The sequence below is a fragment of the Falco biarmicus genome, chromosome 5, assembly GCF_023638135.1.
Source record: "Falco biarmicus isolate bFalBia1 chromosome 5, bFalBia1.pri, whole genome shotgun sequence".
Taxonomy (NCBI): Eukaryota; Metazoa; Chordata; class Aves; order Falconiformes; family Falconidae; genus Falco; species Falco biarmicus.
Genome location: NC_079292.1, coordinates 49,392,908 through 49,412,074, shown reverse-complemented (window position 1 = coordinate 49,412,074; position 19,167 = coordinate 49,392,908). Strand labels below are relative to the sequence as shown.

At 37.6% G+C, this 19,167-nt stretch overlaps 1 long non-coding RNA gene across 1 annotated transcript; it reads left to right on the top strand.

Moving 5' to 3' along the window:
• Nucleotides 1-980: 980 nt before the first annotated feature.
• On the top strand, nucleotides 981-17,005 carry LOC130150820 (uncharacterized). The gene is made up of 2 exons (XR_008822396.1): nucleotides 981-1,114; nucleotides 11,974-17,005. It is a non-coding gene; the product is annotated as an uncharacterized LOC130150820 (long non-coding RNA).
• The last annotated feature ends 2,162 nt before the right edge of the window (nucleotides 17,006-19,167 follow it).

The following is a 19,167-nucleotide window of genomic DNA, read 5'->3' as shown; positions in this document are numbered from 1 at the left end:
TAATACACTTGAAGGATGGCAGCTTTCTACCAAATTTCTAGTTAGACAAATGGGTTGCTCATTACAGCTTAGGTGTCTCTGCTAGGTGAACAATCCTGTCAAGGCAAGTGAAGAGTCTTGATATGGTAGAAGGTGTCTGAGTAGCAACATTCTGTTTTTGTGGCAGAAAATAAAAAAAAAGATTGTGGTAGTGAGTCATCTTTCCAAAATTTTGGTGTAGGGAACACTCCTTCCTACCTGGATAGAAAAGGGAGTGTGCTGCTGCTACTGAGATGTGCCCAGGCGGGCTGCACACTTCTGAGGCTGCCAGCTTAGCTGGGCTGGTGGAGGAGAGACTGTAAAAGCCTGTGCATGTCAGCCAACCCACAGAGTGATACTGTGCAGCATGGCGGGGGGGTGTGGTGGTGAGGCACAAGGCTGTTGTGCTTCAGGGTGTAGTGGCAGATGCAAGGATGCTCTCACCAAAGGCCTGAGTTTCTATCCTGTAGACAAATCACATAAGCGGAATATCCCACAGAGCTTCTTGGGTTTATCAGGTGGCATACTATGTGACATTCACTCCTGTGGTTAGCTAGCACAGGCTCTTCAGGAATTTGTCTTTGAGGGGAGAGATGAAGGTGCTCTTGCAGGACTGTAAATACAACTACTGATTCTTTTGCATTTTTTCAGAATATCCACTGATTTCAACCAGATCTATAACTGCATAGCTCAAACTGGTTAGGGCATCCATTAATAATTTACAGTATAATAACTCATATTCCACAATCAGCGACCTGTCTGCCACAGCTTCCAGTAGAGCTTAATGTGTGCTCATTAATGAGCTACCTCTTAGAGAAAGAAAAAAGTAGAATCTTAAATTAATTTTCTTCCTTTGCTTTAGAGTTTCTTAGCTGTTTCCTTTTCTTGTGTGTGACAATCTTCTTCCTCAAATTTACTAGACTTTCTTTTTATATTCTCAAACAGAACTTGTTTTTCCATCATTGCAGCAACATTTATTCAACCAGGATTATTTAAGCATTTGAAAATGCAATATGCACCCTCCACGTGGGAAGATTTCTGGATGAAAATATAAACTGCATTGCATCAGTGTAAACCAGAAGTATCCTCACTGAAGGTGATGTAGTTATAACAACATAACAATAATGCAAATGAGATGTCTTCAACACCTAGTATTGTAATCCCTTGAGTAATTAATTTCTTAGTTTGTTTGTACCAATCAATATCAATCAGAAGTGGGATGAAGAGAGAGAAAAAGAGAAGTTAAATAGAATCATTATACACACCTTAGTTTAGTAAGCATGTGATTCTATTACTGTAAACCTTACCACATTTTTTACTCTGTTTTTCATTTATTTTCTTATGTTTCTTTGGACAAAGAAATTACTTTCATCAGGTAAGTTCTAAGCACATGTCTGAATAATAATTAGCAAGAAGGTTATACTATCTCTTACTTTCAGGCCCACAGAACATTGTAATTCATGTTCCTTCTTTTCTCTGAAAAAATCATATGATCTTACCAATTTGCCATCTTTTGATTTGATTATATGATGTTAATTTTTTTTTCATCAAATGTGAATCATAATTTTTTTTAATTTCCAGTTAACCTTTTCATGCCACAAACACACCAGCTGAATAATGCTGCTTTTTCTGCTTGGAACAGTGAAAACTGTTAGTTCACTATCATCTAATCTGCCTACCTATTCTTTGTCTGGATAAGGGTTTAAATGTATAGATAAATACTTAGCGTATCTAAAAAAAGAGAAGCAACATAACAGTAATCCCTAAATCAGCTTTACATGCCGCCTTAAAACAGCAGAATACTTTGTTATCATTTAAATAGTAAACTCCAAAATCTATTGTAAGTTAATTGCTGTACTCCCAGGGCAGAAGACCTGCTGAAATATACTCCTAGACATGGGGTACCACAGACATGTGTTGGTCTGGATGAGTAAAAATAATAAGGGCTACTGGTCTTTTAGACTATGACTAACCCACTTTCTAAGTCAGTGACACCAAAGCAGTTTATCTGTTTTCTTGGAAACATGCCTGTTCTTCTGTCCCCTTCCTTCTTGAAATGTACTGCACACAGAGCAGCTGCCAAGCCAGATGAATTGCACACTAGGGGGAATTGTTGAAAATAAGCAGAATGCAGACTGAAAATCGGACTTGGGAATAATTGCAGTAAAGGAAAACAAGCATGGTTTTCTCCACTGTGGTTTCCTCTTAACCACTTTCTAAATGCTTCATGTACTATGGAAAATATTCTGGAGAAGAGGTGCAGTGGCCTGAGCTGAAAAGAAAATTCATTGTTGTTAATGACTTTTGACACCAAAGGTTGACATCAGGCCCTCAGTCTCCCCGCATCCTGCATTCAAGGACTCGTGTATTAGTGACTAAGACCTAAAAGAGTGTGCTCAAGTACAATATGAAGTTTGGTGCCTTTGTCCAAAACTGAAATCAAGTCCTGCCTAGCTTGGAGGCTGCCAGACAGTAGGAGCATGTTCCTGACTGCCCAGGCACTTTCTTCCTCCTGCGTCCCTGGGTAGCTCTGTCTTTTCAGGGCTGAGCAGCCCAGTGGCTATTTCACAAGCCATCATATAGATCATCCAACACACAACTGGAACAGACTCCTGAAAAAAAAATTTATGAGGTTGACTTTCTTAAAAGACAGCTAGATAACCAATTTCCCCTGGGTATACAATTTGAGCACTCATCCTAGAAGCAGGGAAAGGCTTATTTCATGCTCTTGACTACCCAACAAGATGCACACTTACATTTTCTGCTGCTTCCTAACCATTATAGACACTTTAATGCACTATGGGAGAAAGAGGGAATATTTCCAACCCTTCCTGTTGAAGCAGTGTTATTGTGCAAAAGAATGTAAGATTTATTGTTCTATAAAGGCAGTAAGACACAACACAAAGCAAAACTGCCTTTTCGTATTCTAGCTTGGAGGCAGCCATCTAGGTTTCCTGTCCTGATCAGAGGCTTTATAAGGATTTAAGGAACAATCACTGTGTAAAAAATGTGTAAAGGCTGTTTTGAAAAGGATTAGGATCCAGATATCTTACTCCCAGTGTCTTAACCATTAAGCTATGAACCAGGTTCATATATTCTGATTCATTTTTTGTTCATTCACCAATCCGATGGGTGCTGATTTTTTACTCTACAACTTAGTTTCATTACCATAGGGACCTGAATTTCTCTATTTCTCCCTAAATATATTTCCAGCTAAACCCAAACACTTTTATATGAGGCTACAGGTAGCATGATGGTTAAAATATTTTCCTAGCGTGCTTTTGTACTCAAAAAAGAAGTGCCCCACTTTGTTATGAATATTCCAGCAATTGCATGGTGATAAAACAAGAGCAGGAGCAATGTTTTAGAAGACAGTAGCAATAATTACACTTGTCTTGTTGTCCCTATTGGGGCATGCTTAGGGGTTCTGGGAGAATGCTTGTCAAACCATATCCTTCTAGCTACGCAGATGGAGGAATGCCAGGCCCGGCCATTCCTTATGCATCAAGCTTCTCATCTAAGTCAACACTGAGAAAGAGCTACACATCTATCAATTAGGTGCTGCTGGGATCAGGAAGCAACAAAACTGGCATATACAGAGTCATCATTTAGGACTGCAGAAGAATTTAGGCTTCCAGCTCAGCTTTTAGATGTTTAAATCCTTCAGTAGGTCTGGTCCTAAATTAACCAAATACATGTATGCCTCCATGAGAGAGCATCAGGTCAAGAAGCAGAGTAAAGTCTAGTGTGTTCTTAACTACCATATATATCTTATTACTGGGATTATTTCGTACTGTGGAGTTAGACTGAGATCTATGTGACTGTAGATGGTTCCCAACCTAACAGAAGATGTCAGGATCCATCCCACATGGATCCTTCAATCACTGCTGGTTCTGCAATATCACCCCAAAAGGAGCTGGTGTATATATAATGGTCTGATATAGCTCCTCCATGGGGTTACACTTGAGTCTTTAATAAGAGGCAGCACAGTCTCAAGTGTTGTCTTCAAACTATGGAGCAAATATAACCTGCACCTAAATGCAAGCATGTGTCCTTACACCTCTAGATGCTAGTCCAAGCTTGTCTGAGTCCCATTTTTTAATAGAATGTTGGGGAATTTGGTCTCCAGTACTTGAAGACCGGCTACTTTGGTCTCTTTGGTTAGTGGGTGATTACTGAAAACAGGAATAACAAGAAAAAAATTCTGCTTGTCACCATTGATGTTACTTTGGTTTTTGTCATTAACACAGCTACTGTAAGAACTGGCCAGTTATCTTGGCTAGTAGAAATGCAGGTCTATTTATATTACAAAGAAAGTTAGGCCTGATCACCAAATTACAGACCATACTCCAAACTCTCAAGTGTTTTGCTTTCTCAAACGCATGTATTGTATGAATATTTGGTTTTAACACTACAGTCCTTATTCAAGCAAACCCACCCACTATGGTCAAAAATAGTGTAATTTGGCATCCAGTAACAATCTATTCTCAAGTGACATTATTCTCCTACCATCACCATTGCTTCTTGCTTGAATAATTATTGTTCTCTCAGCTTTCTCCAGCTTTATTAATTAATTTTATTTCTCCTTCTAATAAGAGTGATTAAAACTTGTCAGAACTTTAGGATGAGGACACAGCATTCATATACTGTTATTATTTCTTGCATATGCTAATAAGATTGCAATTAATAGTGTCATATTTCTTCTTTCCCCTTATTAATGCAGTCTTAACATACCAACCACTTTTTGGGGGCTCTGGTAAATATTGAGCAGATCTTCCAGTGTGGTGGTTGCATAAAACCCCCACCCTTATGTACACTGGGTTTTTTTCATCTATAAAGAGCAATATACTTATTTTCAAGGAAGGTGACTTATGATATGGAAAGCCAGCAAAAGACAAAGAAAATATATTAGAAATAGCGTTTATTTCTCTTCTGCGAAGACCTTCCATTGTGAACACGTTTCTAATCTTGCATAGATACATTTTATATTTCAAATGTATTTTGAGAGAAAATAGCATCAGAGATTTAGACCCGAGACTTTTCTTAGGTCTCATTATTTGGAAAACAAATTGCTTTTGATTGTGCATGCATGTATACATATGTGCAGTCATACATGTGCATGCCAATAGTTATAGAGTGCCATCTGCTGTCATATGGGACTAAATAGTGTTATTTCTGTTAAGTTCTTAGGATCAATAAAGTTGTGTCCTTCAAGGACTAAGTCACCCTCACAGACAAAGCACATTTTTAAAATGTAGGAAGATTGGAGTGTTTTTTTCCTACCTTTGAACACGTTGACCCCTCTATACTGTATTCTGCTTTAATTCATATAATTGATTAATCTTCCTGGCTGCCCTATCTGTGCAGTCTCTTTATTCTTTTGGTCATAAACGAAAAAATACTTTTGTGACAGGCTTGTGCAAAATATTGATTTTCTTAAAACGCTAACTTATTTAGACCAACACGTTGTTTTCTTATTGATCTAGAAATAAATTACAGAGTCCAGGCACAATGTAAATAGCAGCAGAGGTATTCACAAGCAGCATTCAGTCTCCTTTTTGGGAATGAAAATCTAAACTTGTTCTTCAGAAGAAAAGTCTGCCTTAAGAATAGGAGTCATAGAAATGTTAATGCAAAAAATAAACTTTGCCACTTGTCACAGCTTCCTCAGAGAGGTAAATCCATCTCCCCCAGCCATATGGCGTTTCATTCAAGACTGAAAACTTGCTCAAATGCTGTGTCTCTTAAGACTGTTCAGCATTTCCCTCTGGTGCCTGTCCCATAAAATATTTCTCACAAAAGTTAAATTGCTTAAATTACTCTCTCTTTGAACTTAGGAAATGTTGCAAAGATCTAGATGCATAGAAGTTTGCACCAGTTTTCAGATGGGGTCTAAAGTGGTTTTAACTAGAAGGTTGTAAAAAAATATTTTAATATTATAGCATGTTTTGTAACAAGATCTTGGTTTCCAGTTTGGGTTAGGTGGGTCGTATTGGTGAAATTTATTTAAACTTGAAATCTCAGGAATATCACAAGAGCATATTTACCTCAGTTTTTAAGAAAGCAAGAAGAACGAAAGCCAGCTATATACTATTCTGGGCAGGCTGACTTTTTAATCCTTTTAGGAAAGGTAGCCAGGGAATCAGGACATATTCTTGTATCTGACATGATTGTACAACTAAACCTTCCACTCTGCCATGGCATCTTTATGTGCTGTCATGATTATCTTGTGTTCCCCATGAAATGTATTCCTGTGGAAATGTCCTAGTCTTGACATTAATAAGACAACATTGTTTGCTTTTGTTGCTTATGTATTTTCAAAAACAAACCCAACTTTTACTGTTCCCTCTTTTGGCATTCAAATGTGGACACCTGTAACCTCATTTTCAGAGTTACTTGCATCAGCATTTTCAATATTTTTTGGCAGTGAGCACTTAAAATAGGCTCTTGATAAAGGTATCCACATAAAAAAAAGGAGGTAAAAGGAGCTAATAACTATGGGTAGGATTTGAAAAGTGGTGCCACTTTCTTATTCACTCTCATTTTCCTGAATCACTCCTTTTTGTCTTTTACTGTGCTTTTCAATGCAAGTTATCTGCCATTCATACTGTTGTGCATGGCATTCTTCTGTGAAATATTTAACTTTCTGCTTTTTTCTCATTATGCATTTGATTATGTAGTCTTCATTATTTATTTTTATACACTACTGTGATTACATGAAATATTTAATCTGTGAAAAGTATATATTCTGTAAAAGTTGCTACCCTCTTCACTTTTTCACCTCCTTCTACAAGACCATATTTTAAAGTCTTTCTTTCATGGAATACTGCAGCAGTGACTTAAAACAGCAGTCAATGTAAAATATGGAAACAACTGAACCTAAACTGAAAAACTCACTCTGTTAGGTCTCATGCTGATGCTTTTCACTGTTGCCTAGTGTTTTCAAGTTTTGGAGGATGCAGGAAAGACAAGCATATCCAGGCCATAGATCTATATTTTATGTATGGGAACCTAAACAGAGTTAAATGTGGACCTGCCTTGAAAAGTGAGATTGCCACTGGAAGGATGGTTCAAAAAATATTAGCTGGAGGGAACTCAACCCATTTGTGTCAGCCTTCAGTGTTTTCTTATACAAAAAAACATTTCTAAATAGAAAATGAGTGAGACTTATGTTGTCATGTAAAACTGACAAAAATGTGTATTTTGGAAATAGTACCATAAAAAGCCAACACTGAGGTGGATATCTGGAATGGATTTAAAATTCCTATATTTCACTAGGTTTAAATTTTGGCAGAAAAAGATAGAACACAATATTCAAATGATTTACCTAAGATTTGTGTTAGGTGATTGACTGTTCTATGGGCCATGATCAGGGACCAAGAAGGAAAAAAGATACTGTATTACCTACAGCTTGCCAGAAATCTGGCAAGAAATGTCATTTAAATTAATAATATTCTTGAAGGGAGACAAAAAATGATGTTTGGATTTATTTTTTGTGTGAAAGAGGAATAGTGATTTTAAAAATCTGTTTAAGAGAGAAGCAACAACAAACAGAAAGTCATTGCATTTTCAACTTTCCCTATAGCTAGACACATCCCATCTTCCTAAAGTTCCTGAGGACCCAACAGTGTAACTCCAGAGGCAGATGGAAATTTGGTAGTTGAGAGAATATGGCAGTCTGGCACACCGTTCAGGAATGCCGGCAAGCAGGCAGGTAAGAAACCAGGCAGAGAAGGAGACAGTTTGTCTTAATCCCTTAATTCCTTAGATAAATTCAACAGAAGCAATATAGTATCATGTAGTATTTTAGTCTGGTGTAATTGGTTTATTGTGCCAGAGAACAGTTCCAGTGGTAGATTTTCAATCTAACCTAAGGGTAGTTTGCACTGCCAGAAAGGCTTCTACCAGGGATCTCAAAGCACTTCCCAAATGCTCATGAATGAAGCCTTGTAACATATCCTTCTCACTGGGCAAGAAAAAACATGGGAATGAATGGAAATTTATCCTTTCATTGGAAATGATCCAAATTAGCATCACTGAGCACTCCCCCTTCATTTCAAGTGGAAATATCAATATTTATTTGACACACATCCTCTAAGAGAGAGGACCTATCCTTAATCTTGTTCTTTCACAAATGTAGGTATGTTCTGGCAAGAAAGACAGGAGCAAAGGAAAAGGTAGATCCTAGTATTATAAACAATCCTTATTTTTGCTTTAAAATTGCTTAAGCAAGGCCAGATTTGACTTCCACAGTAATCAACTTGAATAATTCTCTTTTCAGATGTGTGCTTTACCTGTAGGCCTGCAAATTTGGCAAGAGTTTTATATGCCCAGTTTTATTTATAGACTTTTTACAACATACGAGTGATTATTTTAAGAGTAAATAATGCTCACTTTAAAGATGGGCTGCTGTAAGTAAAAAGGTTGAGGACAAAACCAGCTCATAACCCCACTTGCCATCGAAACCAGGAAAGTGAAAAAAAAAAAAAAAAAAAAGGAATTTAAAGCCTTCAAATGCCTCCCAGGTTCCAAATATTATTACAGATATAATATCTGTAATCTGTCTGTGAATATACACCATGACTTAACACATAGTCACTAAGCACTGGTTTTCTTGAATTCTTTAATGAAAGTAAGTCACTATGTGTCCTCTTTTTATGTGCAATATTTACTGTTTGTCTTTTCACTGTATATATCCATCGATTAGGTGCCTTTACCAAGGAACTTGGATCAATGAATTCCACTTTTTCTTGTAACTGAAATATAAGCACCTGGTGTAATTTTTAAGATCTATGAAGTGCCAGTGAGACATCAAACTGAAATTGATGTCTGTGCAAGACCGTTCTGTAATTTTCTTACAGTGTCAAATATCAAGGTCAGATGTGATTACAACAGTACAGTGACAGGTAAAGAAATCTTTGGGTACTCTATCCCATGAGAACAGGCTTTTCATTACAGATCATAAATCAGAAGAAAAATGACAATGTTTCACACTCCAATGTGAAAGCACTTATTTCCCTTTTCAAGCTTTTGTTATTGCACTATTATTATAGACCTTATCATCATACACTTACATTATGGTGCATTAGTACCATCAAAAAAAAGGGATTCACTTTGAATAAGACAGATCATTATGCCTTCTAGAATTAAGAGAGTTTTGAGGAAAGCTTGCATTGATGTCCCTAGGGTTTGGAAAGCCTTTGTTTAGCTCTTGGGGATGAATGCTGCCCTTTAGAATTGTACTGCTCTTCTTTTGTTACCTCTAAAAAAGCTCCCAACAATAAACTGTCATTGACTCCAGAGAATAATTAAGTTTAATAGTATCCCCAGACATAATATTCAAAACACAAGCACTATGCTACATAGCATAATGTTGTCTTGCAATAATAAATATCTTAATGCATTTTGGATGCTTATTTATCTCCTGTTTTTTACACATTTGACATATATTTAGGTAATTTTTTCAAGCTTTTCATTGAAACTTGATTTGGGATAAGAGAACGGTGGAAGTTGTTTTATTGATGATGTTTAATGAAAGCCAACTTTCAGTTACAAGAAAAGAAATCTGGTAGGTAGTAGACCAACCACAAAACTGTGGGAACTGGCAATCCTAATACACCTTCACAAAGATGCAATGTGAAGTCATTTTTATATCACTTTTATAACTAGCCAAACCTGAGTCCTACCTTTAGATTTCAGGGGACAATTACTAGGAAAGCTCTTTCATGTTTGGAAGAGCCAATTTTAAAAGTTATGAACATGGGCACATAGAGAAAAAAGTTTCTAAATTAAAAACTACTCATCTTTTCCAGGAATGGAGAATAGCATTGGAGTTACACTATCAAATGCAAAAGCCATACAAAGAGAAAAATAAATCTATTTTAAGAAACTTAATTTATTTCTAAAGCTAACAGATATAGAAGATAAAGATACTGGCATAGAGTTTCTATATAATTTTAGAAGGTTTAAAAATAGAGTTTTAGGGGAATACATATATTTTACAGCAGTCACTTTAAACTTAGGAAGCACATTTCAAGGGAGGGAGAGAGAGATGGAAATTGCCAGAGCATGGCAGTTCAGATTCCTGCAGTAGGGTGGGAAGAATTGCTGTCTGGAGAAGCCTGCCTTTCTCCTCTGACTACAGGCTGTCTTGAGCAATCAGCTTATACTTGATTCCTAACATTTAGATAGCTAAAATTAGGCAAAATAAATTCCACCTTATGTTAAATACTTCTCCATGAAGACAGAAACATGAAAAAGACTGTGAGGTGGAAGATAATGCTATTATCTGCATTGCTTGTGCCAGGGGTGCACTGAAGTACCTCTGGTCTTTAACCAAGCTCCTAGTATGCAATGTACAACGCAAGCACAGAACAAGAGAGCGTGCCATGCCCTGAAGAGCTTGTTCATTCCCCACTGTCAAAAATACTGATAGTTCTACCAAATCAGGATTATCTTCCCACGCTGGTCTGCTAAAAAACTATGATCTCAGTCATAATTCAGTAATGAGCTTTCTAACGCAAGTAGAGAACACATTAGAAATGAAAAAAATATTAATACATTATATTGGTATCTTCTGTGATTCTTAAGTTTGTCTTATTCATAAAGTCTCCCCACAATAAAAGGTCTAACTTCCATCACAAGCTGAAACTGTTTAAGAAACTGATAATTTTAAGAATTCAAAAGCATTTATAAGCATCTGGACTCCTATCTTATGTGTACCAAGTGGTAAGATAAAGGTTTCTGTGTATGTATAGGTGGGTTACTGTCCCACTTCCTTACTAGAGTATATAGAAGCATCATTTTCTAAGAGATTTAGTTTAAAGATCCAAGGCTGAAATCAGATAAAATCTTATGAATTTTATGGTATATATTCCAGCCCCACTATCCATCCAGTATGATTTGTCTTGTTTTTCCTTTAAGTTGTACTCAAATAATCACTGTGCAGATTATCACAGAAGTTCATTACAATGGACAAAATCTCTACAATACTGGGTGTTTTTTCTTATAAAACAGCTTATAGAATCTGCCTTTGCCCAAATTGGCTTCCTCCTTTCTGTGTGACACACCAAAGATATAGATACATCAAATCCTACATTAATATCCCATACAAAATGGTGACCCTGATAGATACACAGTTGATGTATGCAGGGCATGCCAGAATTTGTTTGACATGAAGATGTTACAAATTCTCCCATATCAGGGACTGAGTTATATTAACCGCATTGTATTAACTAGTTTTCAAAACTCCAATGACATCTATAGGAACTAAAAACATTAAAGCCGTAGCACTGTAAAACAAGGAGAGGTCATCCAGAATGCATAATACATTGCAACACAAAGTTTATTTACTACTAGTTTGCTTTTTAACAAGCTTTAACATCGTTTTGAATTTTCAAACATACCCAGATGTTGGGGTTGGTGACTATTAGTTCATGTGTTTATTTTTAACCAGAAAAATGCTGTAAATTACTTGTTTCTATGAGGCATACAGTAGCTGATGAATAAATCCAGTAGCTGAAATATAGCTGGACATACAATAACATCTAAGATGAAACTTCAGAAGTAATAGAACAATAACTGTAATGAATTAAGAGATGATGGAATTTGAAAGCAATTAATCTGGTGCAATTTTTTTAGCTGATATATCAGTGACATAACTGTAAAATTTGAGCACTTCCATCAGACATTACTGGACACCTCAAGAGACAGACAAACCTCTTATTAAAAGGGTTTATGTAGTTATGGCATCAAATTAAAAGCCGGTGATTCATTTTGCCATTACAGAAGAAATAACATTACTTCGAATTTATACATTATTCTTTTTGTCATAGAATGCATAATGAATCACAATTTTTGTTCATCACTTGCTTATTATTAATTTAACAGGCATAGAGATAGTGTAATATATTTTCTTCCATTCCATTTTTTATTAATAGAAGTCTTCCTTTTCAGGTTTAGCATGGTGCCCAAGAGGAATGTAGTGTTGGGGTAATGAAGGAGCAAAGAAAACAAGTCTCCTTGAATTTCAGTTCTCCTGATTTACATAGCAGTCTTCTCAACAGGGAAAACGATTCTATTACCTGCAACAGAACACACACCTCATTATGGATGAGTGGTGCACACTGCTTTAATGAAGCCACAAACTACAACACAGGAATCGTGAAGGGCTCATCTGGGGTGCAGCTGCTTACCTGGTTGTAGAAACACACAGGGAATGTATACATTTTATCCTTTCTCCAGCTAATATGCAAAGAGTTGTAAGGGTAATTAAATTAATGATATTACATCAGTGTTTATGTAGAAAATATTTATTTATATGTGTTTAAATATAAAATATCAGCCCTCTTTCCATCCAATAACTGCCATCATTCCAGGATCTACTTTCAACGTTTCTGTTTCTCTGGAGAAAACCGTACAAAAGTTATTAAACACAGAAAGGAATTTTGCTAAATGTTCCTTTTCAAGATATCAGCAATATATTAATATATATTAAGGCTCATTTAAAATATATTCCATTGTTTTCAAGACAACACATCTATTATTAACGCTGCATTTCTCAATTTGAAAGCAGTGCAAGTCTCAGGAGGAAATCCGCATGGCGCAGATACAGCAGATACTGTGGGTGTGTGTTGAGTGCCTGTTTGGATATAACAGTAACAAAGGAGTTTCTGGCTTTGTTCATGTTGCACAGCTATAGTACCCCTGAAACTTTCATTTGACTTTCAAAGTGAATCCTCTGAGTGCCCACAGCGTCTGACCCCAGGACTGACCTCCAGGACATCCTGAGCACAATCTGGCTGGAGGAAACCAGTGAGGAGAAGCTGCCCTTTCGGTACCTGTCAGAAGATCCTTAGGCACACTGTGAATCACCCTGACATGGAGCATGTCAAAGGCCCAGCAACCCCCAACACATGTCCCATCTGAGAAAGAGAAAAGGGAGGAGCTGCACCTACAGTATCCCATTGTGTGGATCTTCATAAGGAACACCTGTAAGCCATTCAGCAAATCCATGCATTTTCAGGTTCTTCTGATCACAGATAAATCTCTAGTCTTATGTGACAGTCTCATATCACAAGCACATACCTGCCTGCCATGCAGCCCAAGTCAGCCATCTATTAGGAGTAAAAGACATGTAAGAGACCATCATCCTGCTGTGACAAAGGCAGTAGAAACATGATTTCTCTGTAAACAGTGCAAGCACAATCTTCTCATCCAGTATCCAGGCCTCCTCTAACAGTTCACCCATCCCCAGGGCTGAAAACCAGCCATTCTCAGCCTGGAACCAGGTTGCAAGTATTCATCTGGGTCAAGCCTCATAGCCAGTAAGGAAAAGATGAACTGCTCTTTTTGGGCAACCACTTTCTGGGGTGGGTCCCAGAATGCTTAGAGTCATCTGCTGTTGCTCTTGACACACCATCAGGTCATGTTCCTGGATATACGCCCTGTAAAGTGTATGGCAGCGTAGCCCCTCACAACAATATGCCTTGATCTTTTCTTGCATGACGATCCCTAGGACCTTTGCCTTTCCACTGTCTTCCAACCTCATTTATGATAGCTTGTGACACATACTAATGCGAGTGAGACCAATACAGAGACTGATGATGGGACATTTTAGAGTAAGATGTTATTTCATGGCACAGACAAGTAGAGTGGGTGAACACTAAGAGTATCTTGCTAGACATGCTGTGAGGACTGGTGAAATGTCTTGATGAGAAAACCTTATCCAGTTGGGATATATCTGAGCTACCCTAGAAATGTCCTGGCAGTTTGGTGTGTTGACAGCAAGTATGAATGCAAGGTGCTCTTGCTGGAATGGTCTTTAGAGTGGCTGAAAAGCACAGTGGAGACAGAACCAGTGAAAATGAGAATTACTAAGTTAAACCTCCAGCTTGCCAAAAGCACAACTTCCATGGGGTAACTGTGTAAGAAGGGGGGTAGAGGTGTGAGGCAAAGAAGTTACCAGTTCCAAATTACCTTCAGATATAACACTACAGTTAATACTCACAAAGTTTAGGCTTTATTTTCAAGCTGTCTATATTTCTGAAAGCAAAAGTGAAGGCAGAGCACAAGTATGGGGAACGTGGAAGGTCTATACAGTCTTGCTCTAATTTTCTTGCCACCGAATGAGAATTCAGGTGCCTGGATGAGGGAGAGTCCTGTGGTAATTCTTCAGTGCTTGCTGCCCTGAGCCCCGTAACCCTTGTGAATGCAGAGGTCTCCCATCATTCCCTCAGCTGCCTCTGGACTTCTGTCCACTTTCCTGTCTCAGATCTGCTCTGAGTCCTTTCAGCCCAACCTCTTGCCTCCCATCACTCAACTCTTCCCATCTCAAAACCTTCCCTGTCCTCTGCCCATCTGTTCCCAAATCCCATCCTGACTTAACAACCCAGGTTCATGCTCCCTGACACTTCTCTACTACCTTTTCCTACTCATGGCTATCTCTACGAGGCACAGCTTTCGGCATGCAGGCTGTTGTGCTCCTCTACCCCTGTAGTGCCTGCAGCCTGTGGAGGCAGCTGCTGCCACACCAAGCCACCACTGCTGCAGGCATCTGCCTGTACCCTTCAGCTTGTCTTCACCCACGTCCTCCCAGCAGTGGTTGTGGCTTTTATTCTGGCAGGGATTTAAAAATCCTGCAGAGAAGTTACATTTATAAAATACTGCCCTAGATGCACTTCAGAGGAAAAGTTCAGGAAAAAGATTGGAAAAGAGAGGTTTCCTTGCAGGAGCACTCGCTCCTCTACCAGCCGTAGAGATTTTCTGGGAGAATCGTTGAGGGTTAAATAAATCTTAAAATGGTTGGAAAATGTTTTTAGGAGATCTTGGCTTTGCCTCAAGATCCTAATATAGCATTAAGGAGAATTACATAATTTAAAGACGGCAAAGGCCAAGCAGATGACCCAGTGCAACCTCTCAGCAGTACAATCTTGCACTGTTTAGCATATTTTGTGGTGTCTTTGTCCAGTCTAGATCCGATTTACAAGAGATGAGGCTTCCTGTACTCCTTTGACAGTTTACATGATATTAACCTTAAGAAGTTTGCAACATAAGAAGTCTGATACCTGTGACTGTCATTCAGACTACAGAAACTTCCATTTTACACCATACTAATTTCAGTTATGTACAAAAGCTGAAACATACTGTTATAGTTCAGCAGCAACATAAATAAAAGCAAAAATGGGCTACTCAGTCATTTTCTCTTTACTAATCATTCACAGGGAAAAAGAATTCTGACTAAGCAAGATCTCTCTCTTCCTATAATTGTCAGTGCACCTCACCTGTTTTCAACACTTACCTCTGCTTTTCTGGCTGAGGGTGTCTTTTTTTTTTTCTTCCTTTCATTTCTCTTTTTAATTTTGACCTTTTCAGTCATTTCTCAATACCTTTTCTCAGTTGCTTTGGGGGATTTTATGAAATACTTCAGATCATTCTGCAAAGCTGTAGGATGCCTGAAGTTCACAGTAACTCTTACTGATTTACTATAGTGTGTGAAGGAACCACTGTTCCACCGAAATCAAAAAGGATTTTGATATAGATTTTTCTGGGGTTCAAATGCCACCTTGTTTCTGCTGTTTTTCAGGTTTATTTTCCACTTCCAATAAAACTTTGAAATCACTAATTCTGATAAGAGTGATTTGATACCAAATATTACAGCAGCAAATAAGATGTGTTTAACACTTGTGTCAAGCAGGATTTTGTTCTAGTAGGCCACACACAGTACTACAGATTTGTGTGCTTAGTTGTGCAGATAAGAAAATCACATTGACTTGAGCAAGACTACATGGAGGCACAAATTCATTACGGATGACTGTGTGATGAAGGATGTCATTGTCCGCATGACACAATGGGAACAGCTTGGCTTGCGTTAGTGCTGAAAAACTTCAGAACTTCAGGATTTGAGTTTTCTGCATGAATTGTAACAAGGCCATTCCACCAGTTACGTTGCTCTGTGCAATGAAAAAAGGTGAGAACTGTACTAGAATTGGCATTGAAATAAAGAGATAGTATAAGTGCTTTTGCTCTCAAGCGCTTGGGGTGCCATTTGAGTTGTCAAGTCTTCTTATACTGAGTAACATCCACACCTGTCACGTGTTGTTGAAAGACACTTCTAATTCTTCGCCAATATATTTTTGGACAGAGAAAAGCATTTCTTGTTATGATAGTGAATGACAAGCTTTACAATTTCATTTGTGGGGTAGTATCTGCAGAGAATTTAAGTTGAAATGAGAAAGACCTGGCCTCTGCTTGGACATGTATGTACAATGGATGTAACATTACCTGTCATACAACAGGCTGGGACTACTCTTCAGAATTTTTCTTTGTAACTGTGTGGCCTAGATATATTTGAAATAAATCTGGGTAAAATGTTTGCTATTATGTAATGGGTATTCTGGCTCAGATACCTATACAAAACACAATTTTTGCTTTGTTGTAATTTGATGTGCTCATTTTGAAAAGGCATTGGCTTTCCCCATTGGGTTGAAATATTCATAAGGAAAAAAAATATTTTGCAAAACTTGCATTTTTCCATGAACCTAACAAAGTGAAAACTTAGTAAATGGCTCAAGTTATAAACTATTAATCAAGCTGATAATTTGACATTATATTGTTATAAAAACAATGTTTTTGAGTCACCTTAAGCGACTCAGTCCTCCTGGAATAAAGCACTGAACTTCCAAGAGATGATAGTCTTTCTGGTAATCTGAATGCTGAACAAGATAATTGTGATTAATGGCTATCATAATTAATGTAGAATAAATTAGTAATTGCTTTCAACTTTGCAGTAAAATGCTGAAGATAACACGTATCTTCTGTGATGTACTTACTCTACAAGACATTAATGTTTTAATGCATACTATTAAATGATGTGAAACTGCTATTATTCATTTGCTTTGGAAAAAAATATTTTGTATCTTACTCTTGATCAGGTAGTAAAATCTCATTAAATTAGAGATATTTACAGGGGAAGTATGTAGGATATGTCCTTAAAAAGAAATTACATTTTTGGACATGGAACACTTAATAATGAAGTATAAATGCATTTTCACCCCAAAAGTCTGTTGCCATAAACTGGCAAATTCTAAGGCTGCCTTAATGGAATGGCTTTTGGGCATCCTTACAAATGAAAGCTGCCATATTGAGACAAAGAATCTGATGCAGCTCTTTTACTGTTGTTAACTTAAAGCATAAGAAAAAAAAATCAATGAAAAAAAGAGGAGTGAGGTAGCTGAAACTCAAGATTCAAACTCTTACTGCCATTTGTTTATGTTCCTTGAGAAGTGAGGAAAACAGTTGTTTAGATTGTCCCTGCATTTAAGGGAAATGTCAATATTCAGGCTGAATGTCTTGTAATTGAATCTGAGTGTGCTTGCTTCCATGCCTGTTTGATATAGATCCTCCATGTTCCAACACCCAAAAATAGAACCAACCTTAAATGTCACATCCTTTCACTGTTCACCGCTAAGAGAATAGAGGTCAGTTAAAGACACCTAGCAGCATTGTACAAATTAACAGTTAAGAGAAAGCAAGGAGATCTGGAAAGCAAAAACGCTCAGCCGTCTGCCTTCAGCCTGAAAGATCACACACAGTAGTGCTTATCTGCAAAGCTGTGGAAAAATCCCATCCACAGAAATCAATCTATCACAAGGGATGTGCATTTTTTTCATTTGCTCCATGTCCTTTCTGATGTTTATTTTCAAATGAAGGACCTGCTAGGCTGACTCTAACTGAACAGCTCTCAGGTCTGCTGGCTGGCTTGAGGAAGAAGAGGGGGCTTGGTGTGGGAACTGTGGTCAGCCAGCCACCATTCCAGTGTGCCTCTGGGACTGTCATGCAGGCTTAGCTCTTCATGATTAACTCCTGCTGAAACTTCACTGAATTAGATGTCTTAATACTTCAAAGCTGTAGAACAGGATCAGCTTTGAAAAAATCTTTAATTTTGATTAGTTGAAAAAAAATTGGTGTGTGACCAAATTTCCTGGGCCATTTTCTGAAGAGAAGGTCTGCTGAAGCCAAGTGCTGGAGCTCCACCCAGAAGCACTGGGGCACGAGGTTAGTTTTCTCCTTCTTCTAGCGTTATTGTAGATAAGTTGAGCTTTTATTTTCACAGGTCCCTATTGCTATGCTGGGAAAAACTGTCAATCTCAGGCAATAACACTTATTGCCTTTCCCTTTGTTACCTATAAAAAAGCTGTTGTGCATTAGTTTTAAAAAGTAAATGGAATTTGTCCACCTCAGCCACTCTTGTTTTTTCACCAGCTAAACAGGGCAGTCTACTTCAATTGTTTTTTTTTTTTTGCCTACTGGGAGCACAAGTAATAAATAGCAACCATATTTAAAGATCACTGCAGTAGGCTTGTGATAGCTGTTCAATAGTTTCATTGCCACAGGAATCTTTATTTGATGGCTATGTGGGTTCCCACTAGGTCTGAAAACATTAAAGATCTTAGGAAAGCCATTTTCCTTCTTGACAGGAGAATCAATTGGACTGAACAGATAGGTTCATGCTGATATGATTAAATGACATGTGATAAGAAGATGGACTTCTTGCCTTATATTTTAGCATCTAAAGAGGCAAATGTTAACCAGCGCTGATCTTCATATTAGGTCAGCTAAGAGCATGAGGTTGGACAAGGCGATTTTTCATTTGTTTTATTTATTTTTGATGTGTAAAGGAACAATATTACAAACTACTTTCTTTGATTTATTGCCTTTGAGGCAAAAGAAGTCTGAAACCTAAAGTAGGCTTTGGGGATTAGAACTCAGCCAGCAAAGGACAATTTCTTTTTTTATATATACCTATGAAGTCCATTGGCAGATGGGACAGGACCTAATTTCATTTTCCTTCATTTCAATGGACATGTGATCAAGAAAGGCTGCACATAGTGCAAGATGCCATTGACTTTATTGACCTCAAAAGCGTAATCGGCAAAGTTTTGCTCCTTGTGATAAAAGAAATTCTTGGTGCCATACACAGTTGTCCCCTTTGGCTGTTCCCCTTTCCAGTACTCATTACAATTTGGTGTTGTTACATGTATTACAAAATGTGGAGGCATTTAAACTGTTCAGTTTACAAATAAATCTAAAATAAACTTTTTTTTCAACATTAAATAATTAGAATTCCTACAAACAACAGATGAAGGATAT